This window comes from Berghia stephanieae, chromosome 6 (assembly GCF_034508935.2).
Source record: "Berghia stephanieae isolate SIO BIC M18660-M18661 chromosome 6, UCSD_Bste_1.3, whole genome shotgun sequence".
NCBI classification, from domain to species: domain Eukaryota; kingdom Metazoa; phylum Mollusca; class Gastropoda; order Nudibranchia; family Aeolidiidae; genus Berghia; species Berghia stephanieae.
The window spans coordinates 27,990,891-28,018,390 of record NC_088365.1 but is presented as its reverse complement, the minus strand read 5'-3'; the positions used below and the strand labels follow the sequence as shown (position 1 = coordinate 28,018,390).

Genomic DNA, 27,500 nt, shown 5'->3' with positions numbered 1-27,500 from the left:
TCATCTTGACAAACGCTCCCAAACTCGGGATTTGAATACATAGGGACGTCCCAGGTTTGAGAGTGTTTTTTGTTTGTTGTTGTTGTGAAGATGAGGATAATTTGAATCGATCGATTTTTGAAGGACGAGTTTTCTGGGCAAATCTTTAAAAACATGTTTTTCCAGAGTAAGTATTTCAATTTCAATTTCAAATATTTATTTATTGTCGGCATCAAAAATGTTTCACAAATAATTTAGTCAGGCTAATAGAAGCTTTTGACCGATATAGGTTTTAACACATAGTGCATAAAAATACATAGTAATACATTGTCGCTTAAAACATTCCCTCATCAAGATTCTAATCATGACACACAAAGAAAAGTAACATAATATATATATATATATATATATATATATATATATATATATATATATATATATATATATATATATGTCTATACGATCTGATTAATTACAAATATTACATTTGCATGGCTGGCCATTCCATGAGAGGATATGATTTTTGAAAACATTAAAATTTGAAATTTTCCTGATGTGCTCGGGAGGAAGTTCATTCCAAAGCACAGCAGCAGAATATCAGAAAGATATTTTGCCATAAGACGTTGTTCTGACTCATGGAATATCAAGGAGGTTTGAATATCTATAATTGTATCTGTTATTTTTCAAAATGAGCATATCAGATAGACAAGGAGGAGCAATTTTGTTTAACATTTTAAACGTTTCCAAAGCAATTGTTCTCATTCTTCTTATTTGTAGGGAGGGGACTTTGGCCATTGAAAGTAATTGGTCGTAGGACTTTTTGTCATCTTCATAAATAACTAGTTAAATTGACATACAGAACATATTATTATTATTATTATTATTATTATTATTATTATTATTATTATTATTATTATTATTATTATTATTATTATTATTATTGGAAGGGAAAGAGAAAGGAATCAAAGGGAGAATACTCTCTGATTTTTCATTTCAATGAATATCATTGTTATATCCCTTGTTTCTCGTTCTAATTTTAAAAAATAATGTTTTTCTTGTGTGTATGCGTGTGTGTGTGTGTGTGTGTGTTGGGGGGGGGGGGTGTTTATAAAACTTTGTTAACTGTTATCCAATGCTTGATTGTTTTGGGATGTTTATTTTATTTCTTGCTTTGTCTGGCACTGTTTCATACGCACTTTTGTTTTAGGTCTTTATCTTACACCAGTGTCTGCTCCAGGAATTGTCACATACAGATAATAGGGCCTCTAGAATCAACACTATTTGTAACCAGTCGCCTTTGAAGGGTGATAATCTGTCAGCGTGAAGCCGATCATCAAAATTGAATCTAGAATTTAACTTAAACAGTATAGAGATTGGGGATATGTGATCCGTCGCTTCCAAATGGGGTTATATCGGTATGACTAAGATGATAATGAGCTTTTATATAGCGCAATATCCACTAAACGTGCTCAGAGCGATTTACAAGGGGTCTCTGACCAACAGCAGCTCTTAACAGGTAGGACGGGAAATGACGCCTGTTAATGGCCAGGTACTCGTTTTCACTTGAATACGGTGAAAAATGTGAGTAAAGAGCCTTTTCCGAGGATTCAACTGTGCGTCGAGCTAGGCTCGAACTCAGAATCTCCCGATTCGAAAGTTAGTGCCATACCGCAAGACTTCATAGCCGCAATAAGATAGTGAAAATTGAATTTATAACAAAAAATATCAGTCTTGCGTTTTGTTTACATGTTTTATTGAGGAGAATGATTACAGTATTTTAGAACGACAAAAACCAACATTTCATATATTTGATCAGTTTGGATTTAATTTGAATTTTAGCAACAGGATCATCCCGACATCATACCGTTTGGAGACCATAGGGGCACATATATGCCTTCAATATATTTTTTAAATACAAAAACTAAAAACAAAAAATAAAAACAAAATAAATCAAAGCAAAAAAAAAACAAAAAAAAAAACAAACAAAAAACAACCCAAAAAACAAAAAAAAAAAACAAAACAAAAACAACAAAACAACAAACAAATAAGAAAAAACAAACAAACAAAAAAAAAAAACTAAACCAAAAAAGAAAAAGAAAAACAAAAACAAAAAGGACAAAAGAAAAAAATAAACCCATCCGAGTCGAGTGAGGTATCGTATGTAAAATTAATACTTTATACAAGGACAAAGCGCCTTGTGATAATTTTGTGGTTATTGTAACCCATTCTGCTATCATGTCCAACATAGCTACATACAAAGAGGTAGCGTGGCTCAGCGGTACGGTCTTTGCTTCCTACCCGAAAGGTGCCGAGTTCGATCACCCGCCGCTGCACTGTGTGGTCTTGAGCAAGTCACCTCACCCTAGCTAAACTTGCGGCACTACACTGCGGCTGACGCCTGAGTTATTCCGTTCGACCCTAGGAATGGACCATAGAGACAAATTTCCCCAATGGGATGAATAAAGGAAATTTTATTTTTAAATTATTTTTTATACTTGACTTTTTTACTTGTCGTGGTTTCATTCTGTCACTGACCACAAAAAAAAAAAAAAAAAAGAATACTGATTTTGATCTGGAGCAAAGGACGTGATTATAATTAAGTATCTCTGTGTCACTTTGAACTAATTATTGCTTGGCGATATATAAAAAAGTTAATTAAAACAACTGTGAAAAGCACAGAGTAAAGGTGTTTGTATTATTTACACATATCTAATTGTTTTTAACACAACTGGAGGCTGGTTTTCCAAAACTGGGTAAGTCGATTTTTTACCTTTTGAGATAAATTGAAACGTAAACTTTGTTTTAAGCATCAAATGGCACAAGAAGTTCCGTAAAGTTGTGTGAATTTGAAGTTTAAATATGATATAACAATAGACCGAATGATAAATTTTAGGGGAAATAATCCTTAATATATCTCAAAATGTGAAAAACGGAGTTAGGGAGTTTTGAAAACCACTAATAAATTGTGTTTTACCCCTTATCAGAGGTTAGGTTTATTTTTAATTACAAAGTTGATTCTGTTCCAATGTACACAGATTGAACTAATGATTAAAAAAAAAATGTTCTTATAATATTCTTCATGTTTGGATTTGGTTGGATCAAGTTGGTTATGCAAGCAAAAAATACTGAGTTTAATTAAATCAACGTAATTGAAAAGAAGAAGAAGAAGAAGAAGAAGAAGAAGAAGAAGAAGAAGAAGAAGAAGAAGAAGAAGAAGAAGAAGAAGAAGAAGAAGAAGAAGAAAAAGAAGAAGAAGAAGAAGAAGAAGAAGAAGAACAAGAAAAAGAAGAAGAAGAAGAAGGAGGAGGAGGAGGAGGAGGAGGAGGAGGAGGAGGAGGAGGAGGAGGAGGAGAAGAAGAAGGAGTAGTAGTAGTAGTAGTAGTAGTAGTAGTAGTAGTAGTAGTAGTAGTAGTAGTAGCAGCAGCAGCAGCAGCAGCAGCAGCAGTAGTAGTAGTAGTAGTAGTAGTAGCAGCAGCAGCAGCAGCAGCAGCAGCAGCAGCATTAGGTGGAAGCATAGCAATCTAGATACTATAGATAGCATTGGGTGGAAGAGGAGGGATAGGAGGAACAGGAGCATGAGAGGATTATTTGTTCACCAGAATATTGCCCTGCTGACTTAACAAATCTCTCATATTTCTCGCCCCCCCCCCCATTGCCCCCCCCCCCACCCCCCACCCCCTTACAAACGCATTCTTTCTAGACATGGGACCCTCTTGTATTCCACTTAGTAGGTAACGCTTCACCTCCCCCCCCCCTCTCTCTCTCTCTCCCCCCCCCCCACACACACACACACACCCCACCCTCGAACAAACCGCATCCTTTCTAGACATCAGATTATCTCGTATTCCCAACAGAAACTTTTAGTACGTGACGCTTCTACCATCACAAGGATTAAATAATACTTCAAAATCCTTAGAATTATGTAGTCTGGAATCAACTTTCATTTTCAATAAGTTTAACTCCCTCAATCCTAGAGACTTTTGCTACTTGTCAAAATTGGAAAAAAATGTATTGAAAATGAGTATGCATAGATAGTTTTATTCAACCATCATTAACATGTAAAAACTAAAAACGTTAACTTTGATACTACGCGACGCCTATAAGTTGTCCCATAAAAATGTAATAAATAGCATGGGGTAAAAGTAGCTCGGGTAAACTACGGATATAGTCGGTGTTAGGGTTGAGTGAGTTAAAAGACTCAGAAATGCTCATGTGAAATTCATAAAAATAGATAATAATGTGAAATTGAATATAAAGCTTCAATTTAAGGTAAATAAACAACGCCACTATCGCATTACCTCATTCGTCTGTAGTGTTTCATTCATCCTGTTTTGTTGATAAAGGGGAAACCCGAAACGTACGTAGTATCTGTTTTCGTTTATTAAATTGAAGCTTACATTAATTTCACATTGTTATCCCTTTCTTCGAACTTCGAGCAGCAACATTGACATTCATATGAAATTCTGAAATAGGCTTCAACAGTCTTGACGTCACTTCCCTCGTACTGACGCATAGTAACTTAGTAACTGGTTCTAAACTATCGGAACAATGGCGGACGCTGTTATGAAATACTTCTCCGACGAGCATAAAAGTGTATGCAGAGGAGAAAACCATTATAATCTGATCATATTTAGACTTTTATACATTCTGATCACATGGCATGTGCAAAAGTTCTAGCCAGCATGAAGAATAACAAGTACCGATTTTGTTCGTTTAGAACCAAGCTACTTGTTGCTGGATGGACGTGACATCAGACTATTGAATCCTATTGGAGCCAAAATTTCGTAATTCTACAAATTTGTTATTGTCATGGTCTCAAGTGAGTAAAGAGCTACTCGACTATGCATAAAATATATGTAGAATGAGGCCCCAGAATTTACTAGTTACTATAAATGAAAAACAATTAACGATTTGTTTACAATGAAATAAAAATGATGATGAAATTTAATTAAAAGAGATAAACAGTGATCGTGGCAGTTACAAATAGAGATATGAATATTTTACGTAACTTATAATAATATGTCAGGTTCATAAGTTTACGTTTCCAGGCAGTTGATGGGCTTGGATGATCTATTCCTCTGATAACAGGATTGGACTCGTAAAATTCCACTTCCAGGCAACTGGTAAGGAGTTATAATGTAGTACAGCGGGCTTGGGTTTGATCCTTGAAGATTATACAATCAAAGTTAAAAGCTCCGGCGTCTTAATGGTGTAGATATAATATCTACAAAGTCCCAAAAGATAAAAATCTTACAATATATATATAGGAATAGAGTGACTGGCCGTCCGGCATAGATTGTGGAGAGAAAGTGAGTGTAGAGTGTTAGACCTATCAGCTTTTATAATAAGTGGCTACGTGACAGAATGTAGAACGAAAAGTATTCACTAATTAGAAATTAATTCGAGGGAAGGCTATAAAAGGAAAGACGATCTAATATTAGAAGGTAAAGTTTATCTAGGCCTACCGAAATATAACTGGAGTGAGATGAATTCAGTTCTTAATAAAATAAAATTTAATAAGATAATTGTGAACAATCTTTACTGTGACACCCCCCACCCACGTTTAAAATCTACTCTTTAACCATTATGGGAAAGATAGATTTTACAAACGGAAGTAAATTTACTATCATGATACTCTAGCATTAATCCATTGTTATGATTTGTGCTACAATTAAATTATTTATTAACTAGACATGGAAATGTTTATATTAACGTAGGTATATGAATGGGTGACAATAACAATGAAAGATTGTGATTACAAATCATTATGATGAACAACATGATGGCAATGTGATTACAAATCATTGTGATAAACAATAGTGATGGCAATGAAGCATGATTTAAGTCGATGATATGAAGGTAATTTACTGAATGAAATGAATGAAAATGTAAATGGAATATTGACATTTCAATTATTAATCATAAATGAGTGAAAATTCATAACAATGATAGATAAAGAGAAGATTTCCCAAATCATGAATGGGTATGGTATATATATCCAAACAATACTCAATGTTACATTAAGTTGGGTCATCATGTTTACAAATAAAATTATCGAATTTGTGCGTTCTGATTTGGCATAATTTGCGAGGTAACTAACAGTATGCATGGGAGGTTAAGTTATACCCTTCTCACGTCATTACACTAATCGAGAAAGTAGGTCGGCGTGAATATTTTCACAGCCTGGTATGTGAGAGATACTGAAAGTGTAATTTTGCAAAAATAGACTCCACCTTAGTACTCTACTATTATTCATTTTGTTATTTCTTATGTACGTGAGTGGTTTATGGTCCGTTTCGACCACAAACTCTTTTAGCAGTAGATATCTGCTGAATGTCTTTAAAGCAAAGACGATGGCCAGTCCTTCACGCTCTATTACAGAGTATCGTGATTCTCTGTCCAATAATTTTCTGCTTGCATATAAGCAAGGCATTAGAGTTCCCTCATGCTCCTGTAATAGTACACCTGCGATGCCCTTATCAGACGCGTCAGTTCTTACAACAAATTCTTTTGATATGTCGGGTAATTTAAGAATTGGTTCTGAACAGAGTAATGCCTTTAATTGGTTAAAGCTATTCTGACACACTTCTGTCCAAACAATTTTGTTCGGTGACCCATTCTTTGTCAGATTTGTTAGCGGTGTCGCGATGTGCGCGAAGTTGTAAATGTATTTCCTGTAAAAATTTAGGAGCCCAAGTACTTTGCGTACTTCTTTTTTTGTCTTAGGTGGTTGCAATTGTGCGATTTTTGTTTGTTTTTCTGTCTCGGGTGTCTGTGTCCCATGACCAACGGTATGACCGAGAAAATCAATTTTGTAAAATGCAATGCTTGTTTTTGACGGTTTTGTTGTTAAAGAATTACGTTTTAATGCTTCAAGCACTAATTCTAAGGTTGTCATGTGATCAGTCCATGAGTTTGAGAAAATACATGCGTCGTCGAAGTATGAGAGTGTAGACGGGATGTCTTTTAATAACATACGCATCATTCTTTGGAATGTCGATGCGGCTGTCGATAATCCAAATGGCATATAGTTAAATTCTAACAATCCTAATGGTGATTGAAATGCTGTGTATTTCTTACATGATTCTTTCAGTGGAATTTGCCAGTAACCTCTAGAAAGATCACATTTTGTCATGTATTTTGCTTGAGATAAGGCAGCAAATAAATTCTCTTGATTTGGTATTGGTTCTGCATCAAATACTGTTGCTTCATTTAATTTGCGAAAGTCGATACATAGCCTTATCGATCCGTCTTTCTTTTTCACTACTACTATTGGTGATGAGTATGGGCTTGAAGAATATCTAACTATTCCTGTATCTAGCATATCCTTAACTTCCTTTTCAACTTGTTCTCGTGCGTGAAATGGAATAGGATAGTTTTTCACGTTGATAGGGGTGGATGTGGTTAACTTTATGTCGTGTTCCACTAATGTTGTATGTCCGGGTGCGTCTGTAAAGACTGACTGGTACTTTTCTAATAATGACCTGATTTCTCGTTTCTGACATTCGTTTAGTTGAGGATTGATTGTGACGTCATTAATTGTACTATTTTTAGAGTTACCGTGTTGTGGGTGTGTTGTTCGACATCATCGCTGTGAGTTTCGATGATTAATCCTACATTTGCAGCTTCAACATGGTTAAATATTGGTTGTGATAATCTGTCTCTATCGAAATATTTTTTTAGCATGTTTGCATGGAATGTCTTTGTTGTGTTGTTAATTTGAATCTCGTAATTAACACCAGATCGTACTGCTAATACGTTGAATGGTCCTTTCCATGTTGCTAAAAGTTTACTCGAGTCATCGGGTAAGAGTATTAGTACTTTGTCACCAATCTCAAATTTTCTTGACTTGCTTTTTCTATCGGAGTATTCCTTGTATTTCTCTGCTTTTTTAGTGACGGATTCCTGTGCTAGCTTACATGTATCCTCTATTCTGTCTTTCAGGTTTCTTACATATTCGTAAGCAAACATAATTTCGTTATTGTCCTCCTCATTCCCTTTACAAATGTCGGCTACTATATTGATCGGGCCGCGAGGTGATCGTCCATACATCAACTCAAATGGGGAGTAGCCTGTAGATTCTTGGGGTATTTCTCTATATGCAAATAGGATTGCTGGTAAGTATCTGTCCCAATCATCTGGTTTTTCTGCTGACACTTTTCTTAACATATTCTTTAGAGTGCCATTAAATCTTTCACAAAGACCATTTGCTTGGGGGTGGTAGGGAGTTGTGAATGAGTGTTGTATTCCCATGAGTTTCATGGTTTCATGCATCATATGTGATGTAAATTGGGGTCCATTGTCCGACAGTATCTCATTTGGTATGCCTATTCTAGTAAAAATTGTCATCAATGCTTCAGCTATGTGATCCGATGTAGTTGATTTCAATGCTATCGCTTCTGGCCACCTGGTTGCGTAATCGACTAGTGTTAGTATGTGTGTATGGTTTCTATCTGATTTTGTTAAAGGGCCTATAATGTCAATTGCAACTTTTTGAAAAACTTTTTCAATAACTGGGGTTGTCTCTAATGGCAATCTCGGTATTCTGCCTTTTGCGACTCTTCTTTGACATGTGTCACAAGATTTCACATATTCTCGGACGTCTTTAGTAATTCCAGGCCATGTGAAATTCTCGGATATTCTCTTCAATGTGGAAGAGCTCCCAAGATGTCCAGAGGTTATTGAATCGTGCGCTTTTCCCAAGGATTTTGTTTCTGTAAATACTCGGCGTGACCAGTTGTTTAGCTATTTTGTTTCTTTTCCTATGTAACCTGAACAGAATATCTTTTTCAATGATGTATTCAACTTTTGATTTCGTCCCTTTGTTTGCGATATTGAAATATGAAGTTAAAGTCGGGTCCTTTTTCTGTTCTTCAATGAACGTGTTCCTGTCGAATTGTTGTGGTTCAAGAGAAATAGTCATTGGCTTCTCTGTTGTCTTAGTCATCTTTCTTGTTTCTGCTAGACAAGCTGTTTCTTGGGTTAATGACCATTCTTTTACATCTGTTGGGTTGTCTTTAAGACCTTTTATATTGCCAACAATAACATCAGCGACGGGGTTGGGAAGTATACAGCATTCCACTATTCCTGTATAGTATGGGGTTTCTATGTACACGTTAGCTGTTTCAAAGGTTTCGACTGTGCCACTGAATGTGATGCATTGTACCGTTTTTCCAGTTTTGTCTTCGTCATTGATCAAAGATGCTTTTATTCCTACTGTACTGCATCCTGTGTCTCTCAATATTTTGCAATCAGTTCCATTAGCTTTGCCTTCACAAAAAAATAGCGATCCTGATTTGTGAGTTTGTGTTAAAAGTGACATACCTTTCACGCAATACACATTTATATTTTCTCCTGACATTACTCGTGTCTGATTGTTTACACCTGTTTGGAGTGATGCATTTGCAGTTTCTTTTGGATATCCCACGATTTTGTAACATTTGTCTGCTGTGTGGCCTTTCATTCCACAATATTGACATTTAATTATAGGTTTGTTGGTTTTCTTATACTCAGTATTATTGTCAGTGCTATTTCTTGTTTTGTTTTGATAGGGTCGGCTATGGTCTCTATTGAACTGTTTGTTCCATGGTTTGTTACTATGGTCATCCTGTTTCACTTGCGTGTTCCGAGTGATTGATCGGCTCGTCCTATTTGAGTACTGAACTTTAGGTGTACCTGGACTCTGAGCAGCAGCAGCGTAGTATGGTTCCTTCAATGTTCTGCTAAGGGGTGTCAATGGATGTGCGCTGTTAAAGTTTTCTGCGTAGATTTTTAATTTGTCCAAGTTTTCTGGCTTTCTTTCTTTAAAGAATGCGACTAAATCTGGGTTGCAAGCTTGATAGATTCGATTCTTCAGCGTGAGATAGTAAAGGCCTGCAAAGTCGTCTTGTTTTACGTTTGCCAACTCAAGCCACCGATTTAGAAATTGAGTAATTCGGTTCACGAATGTATTAAAGTCTTCTCCACTTTCCGGTTTTGCAGTGTGAAACCTTTCCTGGTAACCATCTTCCGTTAATCTAAATCTTTTTAGTAGAGCGTCTTTAATTTTACCATAATCATCTGCATCTTCAGTTGTTAAGGTATAGAAAACTTTTAGCGGTTCTCCAGATAAGCAGTTAATCAAGGCTGTGGCCCATTTGCTTTCTGGCCAACGATAACCTTTAGCCTGAACTTCGAATCGGTGTAAGAAGGATTCTAGACAGTCTGAGCGTTCATCGTATGTTGGCATGCGTGGAAGTTTCACGAAAAATTCATCACTATTATTATGTTTTCTTTCATGACCGGTTTTTATTTTTTCAATTTCCAGCATCATTTGGGTCCTTTTGGTTTCTTCTTCTGCTAAAGCTATTTGTCTTTTTAGTTCCCTTTCTTGGGCTCTTTCTTCTCGTTCTTCTCTGCGTATTCTTTCTTCGTGCTCTTTTTCTTCTCTACGAATTCTTTCTTCGTTTTCTTCTCTACGAATTCTTTCTTCATTTTCTTCTCTACGAATTCTTTCTTCTTTTTCTTCTTTTATTTTCTCTTCGCACCATGAAAATATCCTTTCCTGGGGTATTTCTAAGTCCTTTGCGAGACTTAAGTATCTTTTATATGCTTCCATTTTTGCAATAAATTAGTTACGATGTTTTATATATATTATATTGACAGGATACTGTTACTGACTGTTTTATTTATTTACACTTACTGGAATGAACTGTTCTATTTTTAGAAATCTCTCTCTCTTATTTCAACTTATTATGTATGTTGAATTTGATGCCTTTTATTGTTATATCTTATAAAGCAATGTGTCAATACAATGCGGAGTTATTATGACTTGTGTCAATAACAATGTGTCAATCGCGTGTACTCTAAACTATGTTACTACGAAAAAGGTATCACCAATGTGTGTGACTCGTCGTTAGTTTGTGTACAATTATTCGCAATGATGCTAATATACTAGAGTATGATAACAATAATAGGATGCCAAAATAATCCCAAGTTATCTATCACTAAATATAACACGACGGCTAGTAGACTCCTTTTATTATTATTTAGTTTTTAAAGACTCACTTTTCAGAACATAATATAAGTGGTTTTCGGTAACAGTAATATGCCAAAAATGCATTTAAAACAAATCACTATGCAAAACAAATCACGATGTCTATAGTTACTATGTGATGCCCAACTCATGTAAAAGAGAATAATGAAGGATATATTTACCAACTCAGTTCGTGGCTGGGACCTCTCTCTTGTTCAATGGTTGTTCAACAATTGTAATTAGGCATTGAAGAGTGTTTAACAGTGATGTCTGAAATACAAAACAATAAAATATCGTAAGATTTACAATAGTTACAAAATGTGTTCACAACACTGAGTGATTGGATGATAGGTGAATGAATCGTTATGGAATGTAAACATATTGAAAACAATTCATGAATGAGGCAAACAACAAAATGAAATGAGTGATATAATAACAAAGTGGACAAGGAATGAATGAATGAATGAAAAACTGAGTGAATAGATGAATGAATGAATGGATAATGTATGAATGAAAGAATGAAGGGAGGAATAAATGTATGAATGATTGGATAAATGAGTGAATAAACGAATGAATGGATGAATGAATGAATGAATGAATGAATAAATAAATGAATGAACAATGAATGGATGAATGATTTATAAATGAATAAATGGATGAAGGAATGAATCAATAAAATGCTATTCAATTTGAATGAAAGAATGAATGGATAAATTGCTATTCCATTTAAATGAAGAAATGAAAAAGAAAAAAAAAATTAATCCTGTAAATAGGGAGTTCAATTAAAATATGATCAAGTGGGGCAATTAAGAGTTTTACAATTTAAACTTTAAAGTTAGATGAAATAGATATAAGTAACTAAATAAATTCAATTCTTTATATGTGTCCCCTCCAAAATGTCATGGTCTCAAGTGAGTAAAGAGCTACTCGACTATGCATAAAATATATGTAGAATGAGGCCCCAGAATTTACTAGTTACTATAAATGAAAAACAATTAACGATTTGTTTACAATGAAATAAAAATGATGATGAAATTTAATTAAAAGAGATAAACAGTGATCGTGGCAGTTACAAATAGAGATATGAATATTTTACGTAACTTATAATAATATGTCAGGTTCATAAGTTTACGTTTCCAGGCAGTTGATGGGCTTGGATGATCTATTCCTCTGATAACAGGATTGGACTCGTAAAATTCCACTTCCAGGCAACTGGTAAGGAGTTATAATGTAGTACAGCGGGCTTGGGTTTGATCCTTGAAGATTATACAATCAAAGTTAAAAGCTCCGGCGTCTTAATGGTGTAGATATAATATCTACAAAGTCCCAAAAGATAAAAATCTTACAATATATATATAGGAATAGAGTGACTGGCCGTCCGGCATAGATTGTGGAGAGAAAGTGAGTGTAGAGTGTTAGACCTATCAGCTTTTATAATAAGTGGCTACGTGACAGAATGTAGAACGAAAAGTATTCACTAATTAGAAATTAATTCGAGGGAAGGCTATAAAAGGAAAGACGATCTAATATTAGAAGGTAAAGTTTATCTAGGCCTACCGAAATATAACTGGAGTGAGATGAATTCAGTTCTTAATAAAATAAAATTTAATAAGATAATTGTGAACAATCTTTACTGTGACAGTTATAATAGTCGTCAGGTCTGACCGTGAGGAAGAGTCGTGAATTATCTCCCCTCTTTATTTCCAACAACGGGATTTACGCACCTTAGGGTAAGGACAGATAAACACACCGTCCCTCAAGTCTGGAAATACCGACGTTCCTAAGGACGAGTAGTGATCGTTGTTGATGTATGTGTAAACCAATCAACTGTCGTGATTAGGAAAAACTTGTATTTAAAATATTTGGCCAGAAAAAAAAGTCCTTCAAATATCGATCGATTTAAATGAACCTCATCCTGGCAAAAACTCTTAAACCTGGGACCTCGTGACGTCTTCCTTAAAGTCCCAGGTTTGATAGTTGTTTTTTTTTGCCAAGGTGAGTGTCATTTAAATCGATCGATTTTTGAAGGACTATTTTTCTGGCCAAATTTCATATTTCCTGTTTTTGTAGAGTATGGCAGTTAACGGGTTATAAATAATAATAATATAAATCTTGTTAACGCCGGGATGTGTCCAGAGGAGACTGACCAAATCGAGGGTGGTCACTCATGAATCTAATGGAGATGCCACACGAATAAATGTGACCCACATTTCAAAACGGTACTTCGTCAGGGTGATTGAGATACCGAATGTTAAGTTTATAGTTTAAAATAAAAAAAACTGAACAAGTGTGTATGAAAGATGCCAGACAAAGCAAGAAAGAAAAATATATATAAAAAAAACAACAAAAAACAAAACAAAATCCCATAAAATCAGTCAACCTCAATTGTGGATCGAACCTCAGACCTATTGGTTATAGATTAAAACTTGATAATTTATTATAGCGCATTATCCACTTAATGTGCTCAAAGCGCTTTACAAGGGATCCCTAGTCAACAGCAGAATTTTTACATCTAGGACGATATTGGGCGATATTACACTTTTTTTTTCTCAGACAGAGAAAACACTGTTTACGACCAGGTACTCATTTTGCACCTGAGTACGGTGAAAGAATGTGAGTAAAAAGAGTTTTTTTCCAAGGACTCAACTATGCGCCACTCAGAGCGGGACTCGAACCCCGAACCTTCCGATCCAAAGGCGAGTGTGTCATATTACTAGACAACATAGGCGTTTAAGATTTAAGAAGCTTGGAGTAACTTAAAATGTTTAATTGATATGAAAATGTATACACGAACCAGTGCTACACAACGCAGAAAGAAAAATAGATGAAAAAATAAATCCCGTAGTTTGAGTGTTTCGATCTATGTGGACAGGTGTTATAGATTTCTTCTTTTCTTCTTTTCGATGTGTTTAGCGTGGCCTCGAGAGGATCTTTGATGATAGTGTGTATTTCTATCTACTTATCTATTTATAGATCTATCTATCTATCTATCTATCTATCTATCTATCTATCTATCTATCTATCTATCTATCTATCTATCTATCTATCTATCTATCTATCTATCTATCTATCTATCTATCTATCTATCTATCTATCTATCTATCTATTGAATCGTGTTTGATACAAATATGGTACGGATAGTGCTCGACATGTAGCAATGGAGCGAATTATTATTTTAATATATACCACAACAGACTGACTCCAACATTGTGGTAAATATTAAAATAAAAATAATATCTATTTATCTATCTATCTATCTATCTATCTATCTATCTATCTATCTATCTATCTATCTATCTATCTACCTATCTATCTATCTATCTATCTATCTATCTATCTATCTATCTATCTATCTATCTATCTACCTACCTACCTACCTACCTATCTATCTATCTATCTATCTATCTATCTATCTATCTATCTATCTATCTATCTAATATCTGTTTTTAAACCACCGATTACCAGTAATCAGGAGATATCAAGTTTGATTGCCAGTCAAGACAGGGCAGATTTTTTTTTGTTTGGGGTTGGGGTGGGGGGGGGGGGGGGGTGATGGTGGGGGGGGTTGTTCTTGTATTTCTTTCTGTTTTTATTGGCACTGTTTCGTACACACCTTTGCTGATTTTCATTTTATACCAGTGCCTCAGTGCCTGCTCTCCATATTGTCCCGACACAACAGGCAGGCTATTCCGGCATTCGCACGATGACCTTGTTTAAATAATTCACAAATAGCCAAGGTAGATAAGGAGGTGTTCGCCACTCCATTTTATCACTTATCATTCTAAAGTTGACATAACATTATAGCAAAAGGCCGGTGGGGACAGCTTCTCATGACACTAATCAATGTTGTTGTTTCATAATTTAGTTTTATGGGGATGGGGGTGGGGGGGGGGGGCGATAGGAATAGATAGATACCTAGATATATAGTGGATCGATGAAGAGAGAGAGAGAGAGAGAGAGAGAGAGAGAGAGAGAGAGAGAGAGAGAGGGGGGGCATGGGAAGACTATTGATATATAAAGAGACACCCGGTGATGAGAGAAATGTAAATAGAAAATAGAGATAAGATGGATACATACGTACAAATATATATATATATATATATATATATAATATATATATATATATATATATAATGTGTGTGTGTGTGTGTGTGTGCGTGTGCGTGTGTGTGTATAGTTTTATAAATTTTAGATTTGCCAGTAATTCTGTGCTCTTTGGCAAACATTTGACATAGAGTGTATGGAACAATTTATACCCCAATCTCATTTTTTAAAAAGATATATATATATATATATATATATATATATATATATATATATATATATATATATATATATATATATATATATATATATATATAAATATATATAGATATAGGGTGTCCATAAAGACTTTCCCTGGTTTCAAACACTTTTTATTCTAAAACCATTTTCTTCGTGCTCTAAAGAAAAGTCACACATTTAGGCCAATTGGTCATCAACCCACAATGCATCACTAATGTTAACAAAATGAACACTAACTCAAAATACCTCTTTTCTCTCCTTTTATTTCGGAATCACAACAGTGCGACAAAATTCTCTTTGTTAAATAAATGCGATTGCATGAAACGAAATTCACAAAAGTAGGTCAACAATGTTTCATAGCCCAGTTTGGCAGACTATTACAGGACATGAAAACAATCTTTTAAAACAAACACAGAAACGGGTGTTCTAAATTTGCTGAGACACTAAGGGGTACTACTTTTTTACGAAACCCGCCGAAACCCATAGTCTCAGGTTCACTCCCCACTGCTGCCTACTTACCATAACTTTGTCGGGTTTCGTCGGGTTTCGGTGGGTTTCGTAAAAATGAAAGACCGGACGCTTAGTGAATGTTTGGCTTGACAGACACACAAAAGACTTATAAGCCCATCTTTCTTTATCGTGCAAACGATTACTGTAAATGTCTGTTTAGATATGCTAGAATTTTATGCTGCATCACATGTTCGTGAATTTCAGCCACATATAGTTTTTTTCTGTTAAGACGGCGTTCCTTCACCTTGGAGTCAGGCCAGGCCGTTCGCAAATTTTCAAACGACGCAGTCAGTTCCAGACAGATAGATTAGGAAAGATGGTCTCGATTGCCTAAACGCCAGGGTAACCAGGCGTTTCGCAGTAAAACTTTTTCCTATTCGACTATTTTCATTTTTATTCCACTCAAAAATTGATTTTGAAAAAATACCCAACTCAAATTCAAATGCAAAACGTACATTCAACCCATAGTTTTTAATATTTTAACTGCAAAAATGTTTTCCAAAACAGTGTTAGGCTTTTATTAATATCACAAAGATGTTTCTTTTTATGTGGGGATATTTGGTCTTGTGGTATGACACTCGCTTTCGGATCCCAAGGTACTGGGTTCGAGCCTCTCTTGGCCACAGTTGAGTCCTTGGAAAAGGCTCTTGACTCACATTCTCTCACCGTACCCAGGTGTAAATTGAGTACCTGGCGGTTAACAGCGCTGTCTCTGTCGGAACAAAGTGTAATATCGCCTAACAGGCGTCATGTCTCGTTCTACACGTTACGTGATGCTGTTGGTCAGGGACCCTTTGTAAAGCGTTTTGAGCCCTACATGAAAGCTAAGCTCAAGTTCAATTTAAAAAATTGTTCTGCATAAAACAAATCTGGTGATTTTCCTAGGGTTTGGGAAGGAGATGTTAAAGATGGAGAGAAAAATAATGTGAGTGATTGGAGAAAATACAAGACATTTCTGACCTCGACCTTCGTGAGGAGACAAACAAATAACACAACCACACACCCACCCACCCCCCCCCCCCCCCCCCCCACACACACACACAAACACACACATACACACAAAGCCTTAAAATGATGACATCATATTTTGTGTCTTGTTTGTTTGTTTATCTCCTGACTTCTCGGACTGTCTCAGGTTTGGGAGTTTTTGACGAGATTACTTAGTTACTTACTTATCCTCTTGGTTCATTGGTGGAACATAAGGCACCAACAAAGTTCCTCCAGGCGTTTCTGTCCTGTGTCAGCCAGCTCAGCTCAATCCATGTCTTTCCAGCCTCTTTCATCTGATCTTCAACTGTCTTCCTCCTGTAGGTGCCCAATGGTCTGCCTCTCTTTCACTTTCTTAGTACTGTATGAGGCCCTTTAGGTCCCATTGGTCTGCCTCTCTTTCTCATTCCCGGTTGGGACAATCTTAGTGCTGTGTAAGGCAGTCTGGTCTTTTTCATTCGAAGAACGTGACCCAGCCACCATTTCCACCATTGTCTGGTCCCGTCCACGATGAGAAATTGGGGAGGGTTGTGTGTTGGGCCAGCAACCCACCATGTAAACAAAAACAAAAATACACCACGCTACAGAAACGCCAAGAATAACTAAAAGACGTCATTTGACGAGACGAAGGTCATTTTCATCGGTCTGTATTTAACTCTTTCCTTACCAGCCATTTTCAGAATTTTCATCAAATCCTCACACCCACCCAACACAAAAAATAGACTATTCTTACTCAAATAAAACAACAAGTACATTATATACATAATATTGTATTGCGAAATAAACTCTACAACAAAATGTCTGGTTTTTATAACTATAATAAGAATTTTGATTTTGATTTTGTGATGAACAAAAGATATTAGAATGAGAAAGCTGTTGATTGCATCGTAACAATTGTGACGATTTTCCCATGGTTGGTAATTAGAGGGTTAAAGGACGGGTTTTCTGGCCAACATTTTAAATTTTGTTTGTATTTTTTAATTCAGACAACTCCAGAGTGCTTAAAATGCATTTCACAATTAATTATCGATTGATAATGATTTTGATATCAACACAATAGACGGACGTATATCCTGTGTTTGGTATTTAAGGACACGAACACACTGTAGGGATGGTGTTAATGATTAGGGTGTGTTGTTAGCAGTTCGATATTTCACCGAATTAACCCTTTACAACCCGAATTCAATTATACCACACCCGTGTAATAGTTGTGTGTTATCAATTCCGTGTTTCACTGAATTAACCCTTTACAACCAGAACTCACTTATACCCTATTCGTGTCATGTTTTACTGAATTAATCCTTTACAACCTAAATTCATTTATAACCCACTCGTGTAATGGTTGATGTGTGTTGTTTTCAATTCCATGTTTTCTTGAATTAACTCTTTACAACCCGAGTTCAATTTTACTCCATTCGTGTAGCTACTCTGAAAAACACGGGAGTCCCAGGTTTGAGTATTCTCGACAAGATGAGAGTAATTTCGATAAATCAAATTTTAGAAACGTTATTTTATTGGTGCTATGCGTTTAGGTAAAATACTCACTACATCCTCCAGCAGCGTGATATAGATAGTTCGAAGATGACGTCACTCAGGTCTTTGTTATTGATTTTTGCCATCCGCGTTTATGAGTAATGCTCACTGAACTGTATTAACCAGACTATAAACGTTCATGGATACACACAGTTTTTTGTGTTGGTCCGTTATACTTCCGGATGGCAATGTTATGAGCTTCTTAGTCAAGCGCATACTATCTATAACGTACAAAACTATGTGTAGCCTTAACGGTTTATAACCTGATTGATAGTGTTAAGTGAGAACTAATCATAAAAATGGTTGTCTAAAAACAATAACAAAGAGCTGAATGGCGTCAATTTCGTTCCATCTACAGGGACGACAGGATTTGTGTTCATGATTTGGTTGTGCAGTTATCAAGTCGATATTCCATCGGGGTTTATTTTTACTCAAGCCTGACACCGAGAGAAAGAGAGAGAGAGAGAGAGAGAGAGAGAGAGAGAGAGAGAGAGAGAGAGAGAGAGAGAGAGTAGTAAATATGACACACGTTTCAAAACGGTAATATTGAGGTGTATCAATAAATGACAAGTAGTCGTGGCTTGACGCCTGAAAACGGTTTTAAGATCTGACTGGTCGCTTTTGATTGAATCTATAGATAGAATGAAGTTCACATCACTCATGCCTTTGTTATTGCTTTTTGCCATCCGCGTTTGTGAGTTATTCTCACTTAACTGTATTAACCAGACTATAAACGTTCATGGTTACACAGAGTATGTGTGTTGGTCCTTTATACTTCCGGATGGCAATGTTGTGAACTTCTTATCCAAGCTCACACTATCTATAGTCATAAATTTAAGACTTGGGTTAACTTTATTCGTTTTATTGTCGAGAATGACTTTAGCTTCTCTATTGAAAAAACAAACAAACGAAAAAACCCCCAACAAAACACATTTTTTAAATAACGCTAGCTTTTATACCTAAATCGACATAAATGTACTGAACATCTTTCTCTCACAGGAAAGATAGAAGGTAAAAAGAGTAAACGGAGACCAAGAAAAACATATTTGAATAGTTTGAACAGCTGGGTGACAAAGAAAGAGAAGAGTAAAATTAGTTTTCTGAGGTTATCTGATCAGAGAGATGAATGGCATACCATGATCACCGATGTCTGGCACAGACTTGGTATTTCAAGTAGAAGAAGAGCTTTTATATAGCGTAGTATCCACTAAACATAACATCTGGCATGCAAGACAAGATACGACGCCTATTAGGCGGAATATTACAATATTTTTTTCCGACAGAGACAACGCTGTTAACAACCAGGTACTCATTTTACACCTGAGTACCGTGAGAGAATGTGAGCAAAGAGCACCTTTTCAAAGGAGTCAACCAGGGGCTCTCAGTGCGGGATTCGAACCTAGGACTTTCCGATCCGAAGGAGAATGTCTTAATCTTACCACTAGATAGGCCGCATAGCCGCACGAAGCTCAATAAATTATCTGATTACTTTAATGATGAATGGAAGCGACCTATAGATAGAATGAAGTTGACGACACTCGGGCCTTTGTTGTTGGTTTTTTTTGTTGCCATCCACGTTTATGAGTAATTCTCACTTAACTGTATTATCCAGACTATAAATGTTCATGATTACAAAGCGTTTTGTGTGTTGGTCCGTTATACTTCCGGATGGCAATGATGTGAGCTTCTTAACCAAGCGCATAATATCTACATTCATGTTTTCGTCCAACCTAGTCATCGATCACATGATTTATTGCTATTCAACAATTGGATATTTCTCAATAAATATAAACAATCTGCTTTGTTCATAAAAGTTGTCAACATACCCATGTGTCAAGTTGAACTAATCAACGGATTTCTTGAACACTTTTCACTAAGTGGGTCACTTTGAGCACATTTTGCAATGTGATGAATGACCTCGAGCACATGGAAAGGTAATATAGATAGTATGCGCTTGGCTTAGAAGCTCACAACATTGCCATCCGGAATTATAACAACACACAAAACTATGTGTAACCATGAACGTTTATAGTCTGATGAAAACTGTTTAGTAAGAATTACTCATAAACGCGGATGGCAAAAAGCAATAACAAAGACTTGAGTGACGTCAACTTCATTCTATCTATAGATAGTATGCGCTTGCGTTAGAAGCTCACAACATTGCCATCCTGAAATAAAACGGACCAGCACACAAAAGTATGTGTAACATTGAACGTTTATAGTCTGGTTAATGCAGTTTAGTGAGAATTACTCATAAACGCGGATGGCAAAAAGCAATAACAATGACCCGAGTGACGTCAACTTCGTTCTATCTATAGATTATCCGTATCGAGTTTTACATGTTTTACTTGTTCACCCCGACATAATACCAAATTGAGACGATGTGGCACATTTGAAGTTCCATTGATTAACCTTCTCCTTACCACCTGCATCAAAATCGTCACATTTGTTACGATACAATATACATTTTTCTTATTCGGGTTTATTCTGTACATCACAAACTTTGAAGAATGATCTTTGTTTATTTAACAAGAACATAACGTTGTTTTGTAGAGAGCTTGATTGAGTTTTAAAAATCAATTTTACTGCTGGGTAAACCAGCAATTTTGGGAATTTACGGAAAATGATCGGTAAGGAGAGAGTTAATTTGGTAGATAACGATTTGATTGTAGTAAATTCAATCTCGCCATTGAAGGGTTAACGTGATATGGTGATAATGTGTTGTTATCATTGTCTAGTCTCTGCCTTTGCTGTGGGTGGTATCTGTTTATACTCATCTGTTATTTCAAACGGATTATAACTGTAACATCAAAACTACGACATCATAAGAATTACGTATGTTTTTGTTTCTGTATTTATATCTAATGAGCGGCTATGTGCTCTTGTGGTATGACACTCGCTTTCGGGTCGGAAGGTCCTGGGGGTCGAGCCTCGCTCGGCGCATAGCTGCGTCCTTGAAGAAGGCTCGTTACTCACATTCTCTCACCGTATTCAGGTGTAAAATGAGAACCTGGTCGTTAACAGCGTTGTATCTGTACGAAAAAAAATGGTAATATAGCCTAACAAGCGTCATGTCTCGTTCTACATGTTACATGTTGCTGTTGGCCAAGGACCCTTTGTAAACGGCTTTGAGCACATTAAGTGGATATTGCTCTGTATACAAGCTCGCGTTAATAATTAAGCCATATTTAAAAAAAAAATGGGCATCCGAGTGCAATATCCGCTAAACATGCTCAAAGAACTGTACTAACAAAAATGTGATGATGGAAAGGCTTCGGATGGGAACAGTACAGACAACAGACGTTTCGGGTACAAACCCTTCGTCAGCACAAGAATAAACAAATGAACGTTGAAATAAAATAATATAAAATGGAGTATAAATTGCAGCGTCTGTGAGTCTATGGTGGTTGAAGTGTGAATGAAGCGTTAGCTGCCTTCTATAGATAGTATGCGCTTGGCAAAGAAGCTCATAACATTGCCATCCGGAAGTATAACGGACCAACACGCAACACCGTGTGTATCCATGAACGTTTATAGTCGGGTTAATACAGTTCAGTGAGCATTACTCATGAACGCGGATGGCAAAAAAACAATAACAAAGACCAGAGTGACGTCATCTTCGAACTATCTATAGAAAAAAAGATCCCTTTAGGGGAATTTTTCCTTTAGGATCTATTTCACGAGAAGCCTGGAATAACCAAGGTGTTAGCCGCAGTGCAGCGTCGCTAAGTGGGCTAAGGCTTGGTGACTTGCTCAAGGCCACACAGCACGACGGGTAGTCGAACCGTAGCCATCGTAAACTCATAGCCCGACACTGACCAAAAAATGACGTCAAAAGACCAGTCTTTGGCCACAAAAGAAAACAAGTCGTGAGTTGTAGTTGTATTCAAAAGTCCAACCAATGGAATCTCTTGTTTCCTTGAGATCTACTAACGGCAACAAACTAGACGGTGTGAAAACCTTTAAAAAATGACTTCAAACTATAGGTCCTGGTGGGTTCTTGTGTCAGGCTATAGATAGTATGCAGATGACGTCACTCAGGCCTTTGTTATTGTTTTTGCCATCCGCGTTTGTGAGTTGTTCTCACTAAACTGTATTAACCAGACTATAAAAGTTCATGGTTACACAGAGTTCGTGTGTTGGTCCGTTATACTTCCGGATGGCAATGTTGTGAACTCCTTGGCCAAGCGCATTCTATCTATAAGATAACGATGGCTACGCGCTAGAACTCGATATATTTCGGGTAAGAAGAAAAGACTATAGATAGAACGAAAATGACGTCAATTAGGTCTTTGTAATTGTTTTTTGCCATCCACGTTTATGAGTACTTCTCACTAAATTGTATGAACCAGACTATAAAAGTTCATGGTGACACATAGTTTTGTGTGTTGGTCCATTATACTTCTGGCAATGTTGTGAGCTTCTTAGCCAAGCGCATACTATCTATAGATAGTTCGAAGATGACGTCACTCAGGCCTTTGTTATTGTTTTTGCCATCCGCGTTTGTGAGTTGTTCTCACTAAACTGTATTAACCAGACTATAAAAGTTCATGGTTACACAGGGTTTGTGTGTTGGTCTGTTATACTTCCGGATGGCAATGTTGTGAACTCCTTGGCCAAGCGCATTCTATCTATAGATAGTATGCAGATGACATCACTCAGGCCTTTGTTATTGTTTTTGCCATCCGCGTTTGTGAGTTGTTCTCACTAAACTGTATTAACCAGACTATAAAAGTTCATGGTTACACAGGGCTTGTGTGTTGGTCTGGTTGGTCTGTTATACTTCCGGATGGCAATGTTGTGAACTCCTTGGCCAAGCGCATTCTATCTATACCGCTGAGCCACGCTGTCCCAGAAGGAACTAAATTGACGTCACTCAGCTCTTTGTTATTGTTTTTAGACAGCCATTTTTATGAGTAGTTCCCTGCATTGGTCAGACAATAAGCTTCAACAGTCGTGGCGTCACTTCCCTCGTCATGACGCATAGTAACTTAGTAACTGGTTCTAAACTATCGGAACGATGGCGGACGCCCTTATGAATTACTTCTCCGACGAGTGTAAAAGCGGACGTAACATCAGACTATTGAATCCAATTAAACGTTCAATGTTAAACATACGAGTAGTAGTTGTGTGTATGTGTCGGTACGTTATATCAGGCTGGTGGATGTTGTGAGTATTTTATCTAACTGCATAGCATCAATATCAATTTATAGTATCCATTGTAACACACGTGTTATATATGTATGTGTGTGTATGTGCGTGTATGTGTGTGTGTATATATATGTGTGTGTGTGTATGTGTAGTGTAGTGTACGCGGCTATGTGGTCTACTGGTTTTACGCTCGCTTTCGGATCGGAAGGTCCTGGGGTCGAGCCTCGCTCGGCGCATAGTTGAGTTCTTGGAAAGTCTCTTTACTCATATTCTCTCTCACCGCATCAAGGTGTAAAATGAGTACCTGACCGTTAACAGCGTTGCCTATATCGGAAAAAAATTGTATTATCACCTAACGTCATGTCTAGTTTTATATGTTATGTGTTGCTGTTGGTCAGGGACTTTTTGTAAAGCGCTTTGAGCACGTTTAGTGGATATTGCCCTATACAAAAGCTGTTTTTTCATTTTTTTTTTTGAGTGTATGTTTTATTCAGATTTGTGTTTTTCACATTCTCTTATCTTACACACTCTCTCTTGACCTAGTTTAATGTGTGCCATTCAAATCTGAGATAAACAGTCCACAAGTAATAGCTGACTCTTCGCCTCTAAAAGGTTCTATGTCGGGATGATTTCCATACTTTAAAAAATATGGACTTGGAGAGTGAAATAACGCTCTTCATTACGTTTCATTTCATTCGTCCACTGATCATGGTTAACATTGCTTGAACTATGTGACAAAATGGGAAACACCAAACTGCTTTCTGACCAAGCCACACCAATATATATAGATATATATTGTTTAAAAAAAAACACCCCCCCCCACCCCCCCAAAAAAAAAAAATAAAAAATGAAATAATTGTGCTCAAGGTAGTAGTAAGTAAGCTTCGCAGTCTTAATTACACTTGCTGAGAATTGTGTGATTCAGTCATGGTCGATGAGTATAGCTGCTCTCTCCATCCATTTTGTTAATTGTTTCCATTGGTCACGGTCCTGGGTCAGAGTTTTGATCTGTCAAGATCTTGTTGTGACTTTAGTACGGAGGGCACTGCAGTGTTTCTTAGTTCTTCAGGGTTTAATTCGGCCTCATCTGAATCCAGAAATTTCTGATATGTAGAGAGAGCCTGGTTCAGGGTTACTATTGATGTTGGTGGTCTCCCTACATATGTGTTACCATGAAGGAAATATTCTGTCATTTCAGTTTGGGCTGGGATGTTATCTTCTCGACGTAAGATGTGACCAAATAGCTCCATCGCTGTTCTTTTATTGTTGTACTCAGGCGTTGGACCCTGTTTTTTTTCTCATAGAGATCAGTATTTGTAATTCTCTCTGGCCAATAGATTCCGATTACGCGACGTAATTGTTTGCGGTGGTATGAATAGAGACCTTTTTTGTAAGGCCCCAGGTTCCACAATTATATGTCAATATCAGAATAATCAGTGCCTCGTAAATCTGTATCCGTTTATTATCACTGATTATGTTATTTCTATTCCATAAATTTTGGAGTTGGTTGAATGCATTGGTGGCCAGCTGCTTTCGTTTTCTGATGTCTTCATTTTCGTTGAGTACACTTTTTCCATTCATTTAAATTTCTGTTGATGTTTGTATATTCTGTTTGACCGAAGGGCTAGAGCTCAGGTGGTCGCTGGTTCAGATAATTAAGTAAGTATATTATGTTTTGGATTGATTCACTTTCAGATTCCATGCTTCTAGGGTAGTTGATATTATTGGCATGTATATTTTCGCTTGATGTTCTGATTCAAAAATTAGGTCTGTAACATCTGCGTATATCAATTCACGAGTGATCTTCTTTATTAGTGGCAATGTTCGTCTTAGATCTTTCATGGCCGATTCGAGGTATACTATTGTGAATATAATTGGACTCAAGCTGTCTCCTTGAGGGGATCCAATTGAAGTTGATATTGTTGTTAATTCTTTGCGGGATTCAAATTGTAACGTTGTATTTGATAATAGGTATCTTATGAGCGTCACGTGATCTTTGTCCAAGAATGAGTCAAGGATTGATAACAATTTGGTTCTGCATAGTGTCGAAAGCTGAACTCAGATCGATTCCAAGTATGGTTAATTCTTCCTTATATTTCTCCGTTCTGGCTTTCAGCCATCGATGAGCCCATACTATGTCTGCAGTGCTTCTATCTCTTCTAAACCCGCTTTGTGACGGTGAAAGATATTCCTCTACCTTTTCTCTAATTCTATTGAGCGTGATAGTGCTGAAAACTTTTCTTAGCGAAGAAAATAAAACGATTGGTCACACATTTTCATATTTATGATCATAATTATGATCAACTACTACAATATTGTTTCGAGCATTCGCTCTCATCATCGCTCTTCTGTTGAGAGCGAATCCTCGAAACAATATTGTAGAAGTTGATCATAATATATATATATATATATATATATATATATATATATATATATATATATGTGTGTGTGTGTGTGTGTGTGTGTGTGTGTGAGGCTGTGGGGTCTCGTGGTCTGAACGGAAGGTCCAGGGCTCACATACTCTGCTGTAAAACCTGGCCCTTAACAGCGTTGTCCCTGTCCGAAATAAATTTAATATCGCCTCGCATGCATCATGTCTCGTCCTACATGGTAAGTGTTGCTAATAGCTCGGGACCCTTCGTTAAAAGCGCTTTGCGCACGTTTAGTGAATATTTCTCTTTACAAAAGCTCCCTTTAATGCTCACTTTTAAGTGATATGAATAATTCCTATTAACAACTAGCAGTTAACCTTGTAATCCCATATAAAAAAAAAAAACACAACACTTTAATGCACTTTTTGCATACAATTTAATGCAATTTAATACAATTTAATACAATTGAATACAATTGAATACATAATTAATGAACTCGATTAAAGCTTTTTAACGTTTAATTAGTATGCATGTACCTCTATAATTAACCACAGCAGATGTGTTTTCTTTGTCTAAAATACAACGTGGATATGTTTGAAGGCCTGATAACCTAATGACTATAAACGTTGGCTAAACGCACATCATCATTACAGTAGATGGAACAAAACGGATGTCCCTCAGCTTGTTGTCATTGTTTTTAGACAGCCATTCTAATGATTAGTTCATTCACAAACATTCTATCAATCAAACTATAAACGTTTAAGGTTATACACAGTTTTGTGTGTTGGTACATCATTATATCCGGCTGGCGGATGTTGTGAGTCTTTTATCTAAAAGTATAGCATCAATATCAAGAGTTCATGATCTTAACAGCTGATCTTAAAAAAATAAAATTATTCAATAAATATACTGCCGTACAGCGACAAAACTCCGTATCTTCGACATTGGGTCAAATGGACATTTTTATATCATTGTGATCCGAATGACACCCCCTGCATCTTCTCACAAAATATTAAAAGTCAATTCTACAAAATAAAAAAAAAGTTGCTATTTCTATCAGTTGATGCAGCGACAAAACCCCATAAGTCCAGTTATACGGGGTTTTGTCGTTGAATTGCCTCGATGCGGCGTTTTGTCATTGTCTCACCGGCCGTGTAGTACCGTATAATTGGAATTTCTTGATTAGCTTAATAGAAACCAATCTTATAAAGCAGTTTTGTGACTTCTCCAAAATCAAAACGGTGTCAAATGAGTGTAAATTAGATTAGGCCTATCTATGTGTACATAATATTTGCATGTCTGATGAACCGAACGCAATGATTAATAATGTGAGAAAGCGTGGAACGGGCACTTGTATCAATAATGATGAGAAAAAATAGGGTATGGAGAAGTGCCAGATGAAAACAGAGAATAAAAAGTCACGGGGTTAGGGCCAAACTCAGGATCCCATTGACACGACACCCTCCGCATGGCCGGGAGATTAATTCTTCTTCTTCTTCTTCTTCTTCTTCTTCTTCTTCTTCTTCTTCTTCTTCTTCTTCTTCTTCTTCTTCTTCTTCTTCTTCTTCTTCTTCTTCTTCTTCTTCTTCTTCTTCTTCTTCTTCTTCTTCTTCTTATGATTATGATTATGATTATGATTATGATGATGATGATGATGATGATTATTATTA

At 36.5% G+C, this 27,500-nt stretch overlaps 1 protein-coding gene across 6 annotated transcripts in view; it reads left to right on the top strand.

Moving 5' to 3' along the window:
• The window catches only part of LOC144974781 (proton myo-inositol cotransporter-like), a 57,714-nt gene that overhangs the window by 6,269 nt on the left and 23,945 nt on the right, over positions 1-27,500 (top strand). Inside the window, exon 1 of one of the 6 annotated variants that reach the window (XM_078918038.1) lies at positions 21,034-21,142. The exons of the other annotated variants lie outside the window; for them this stretch is intronic. The gene's annotated coding sequence lies outside the window, so the exon portion shown is untranslated. Of the gene's footprint in view, positions 1-21,033; positions 21,143-27,500 lie in introns of those variants that run through there. 6 annotated transcript variants of the gene reach the window in all.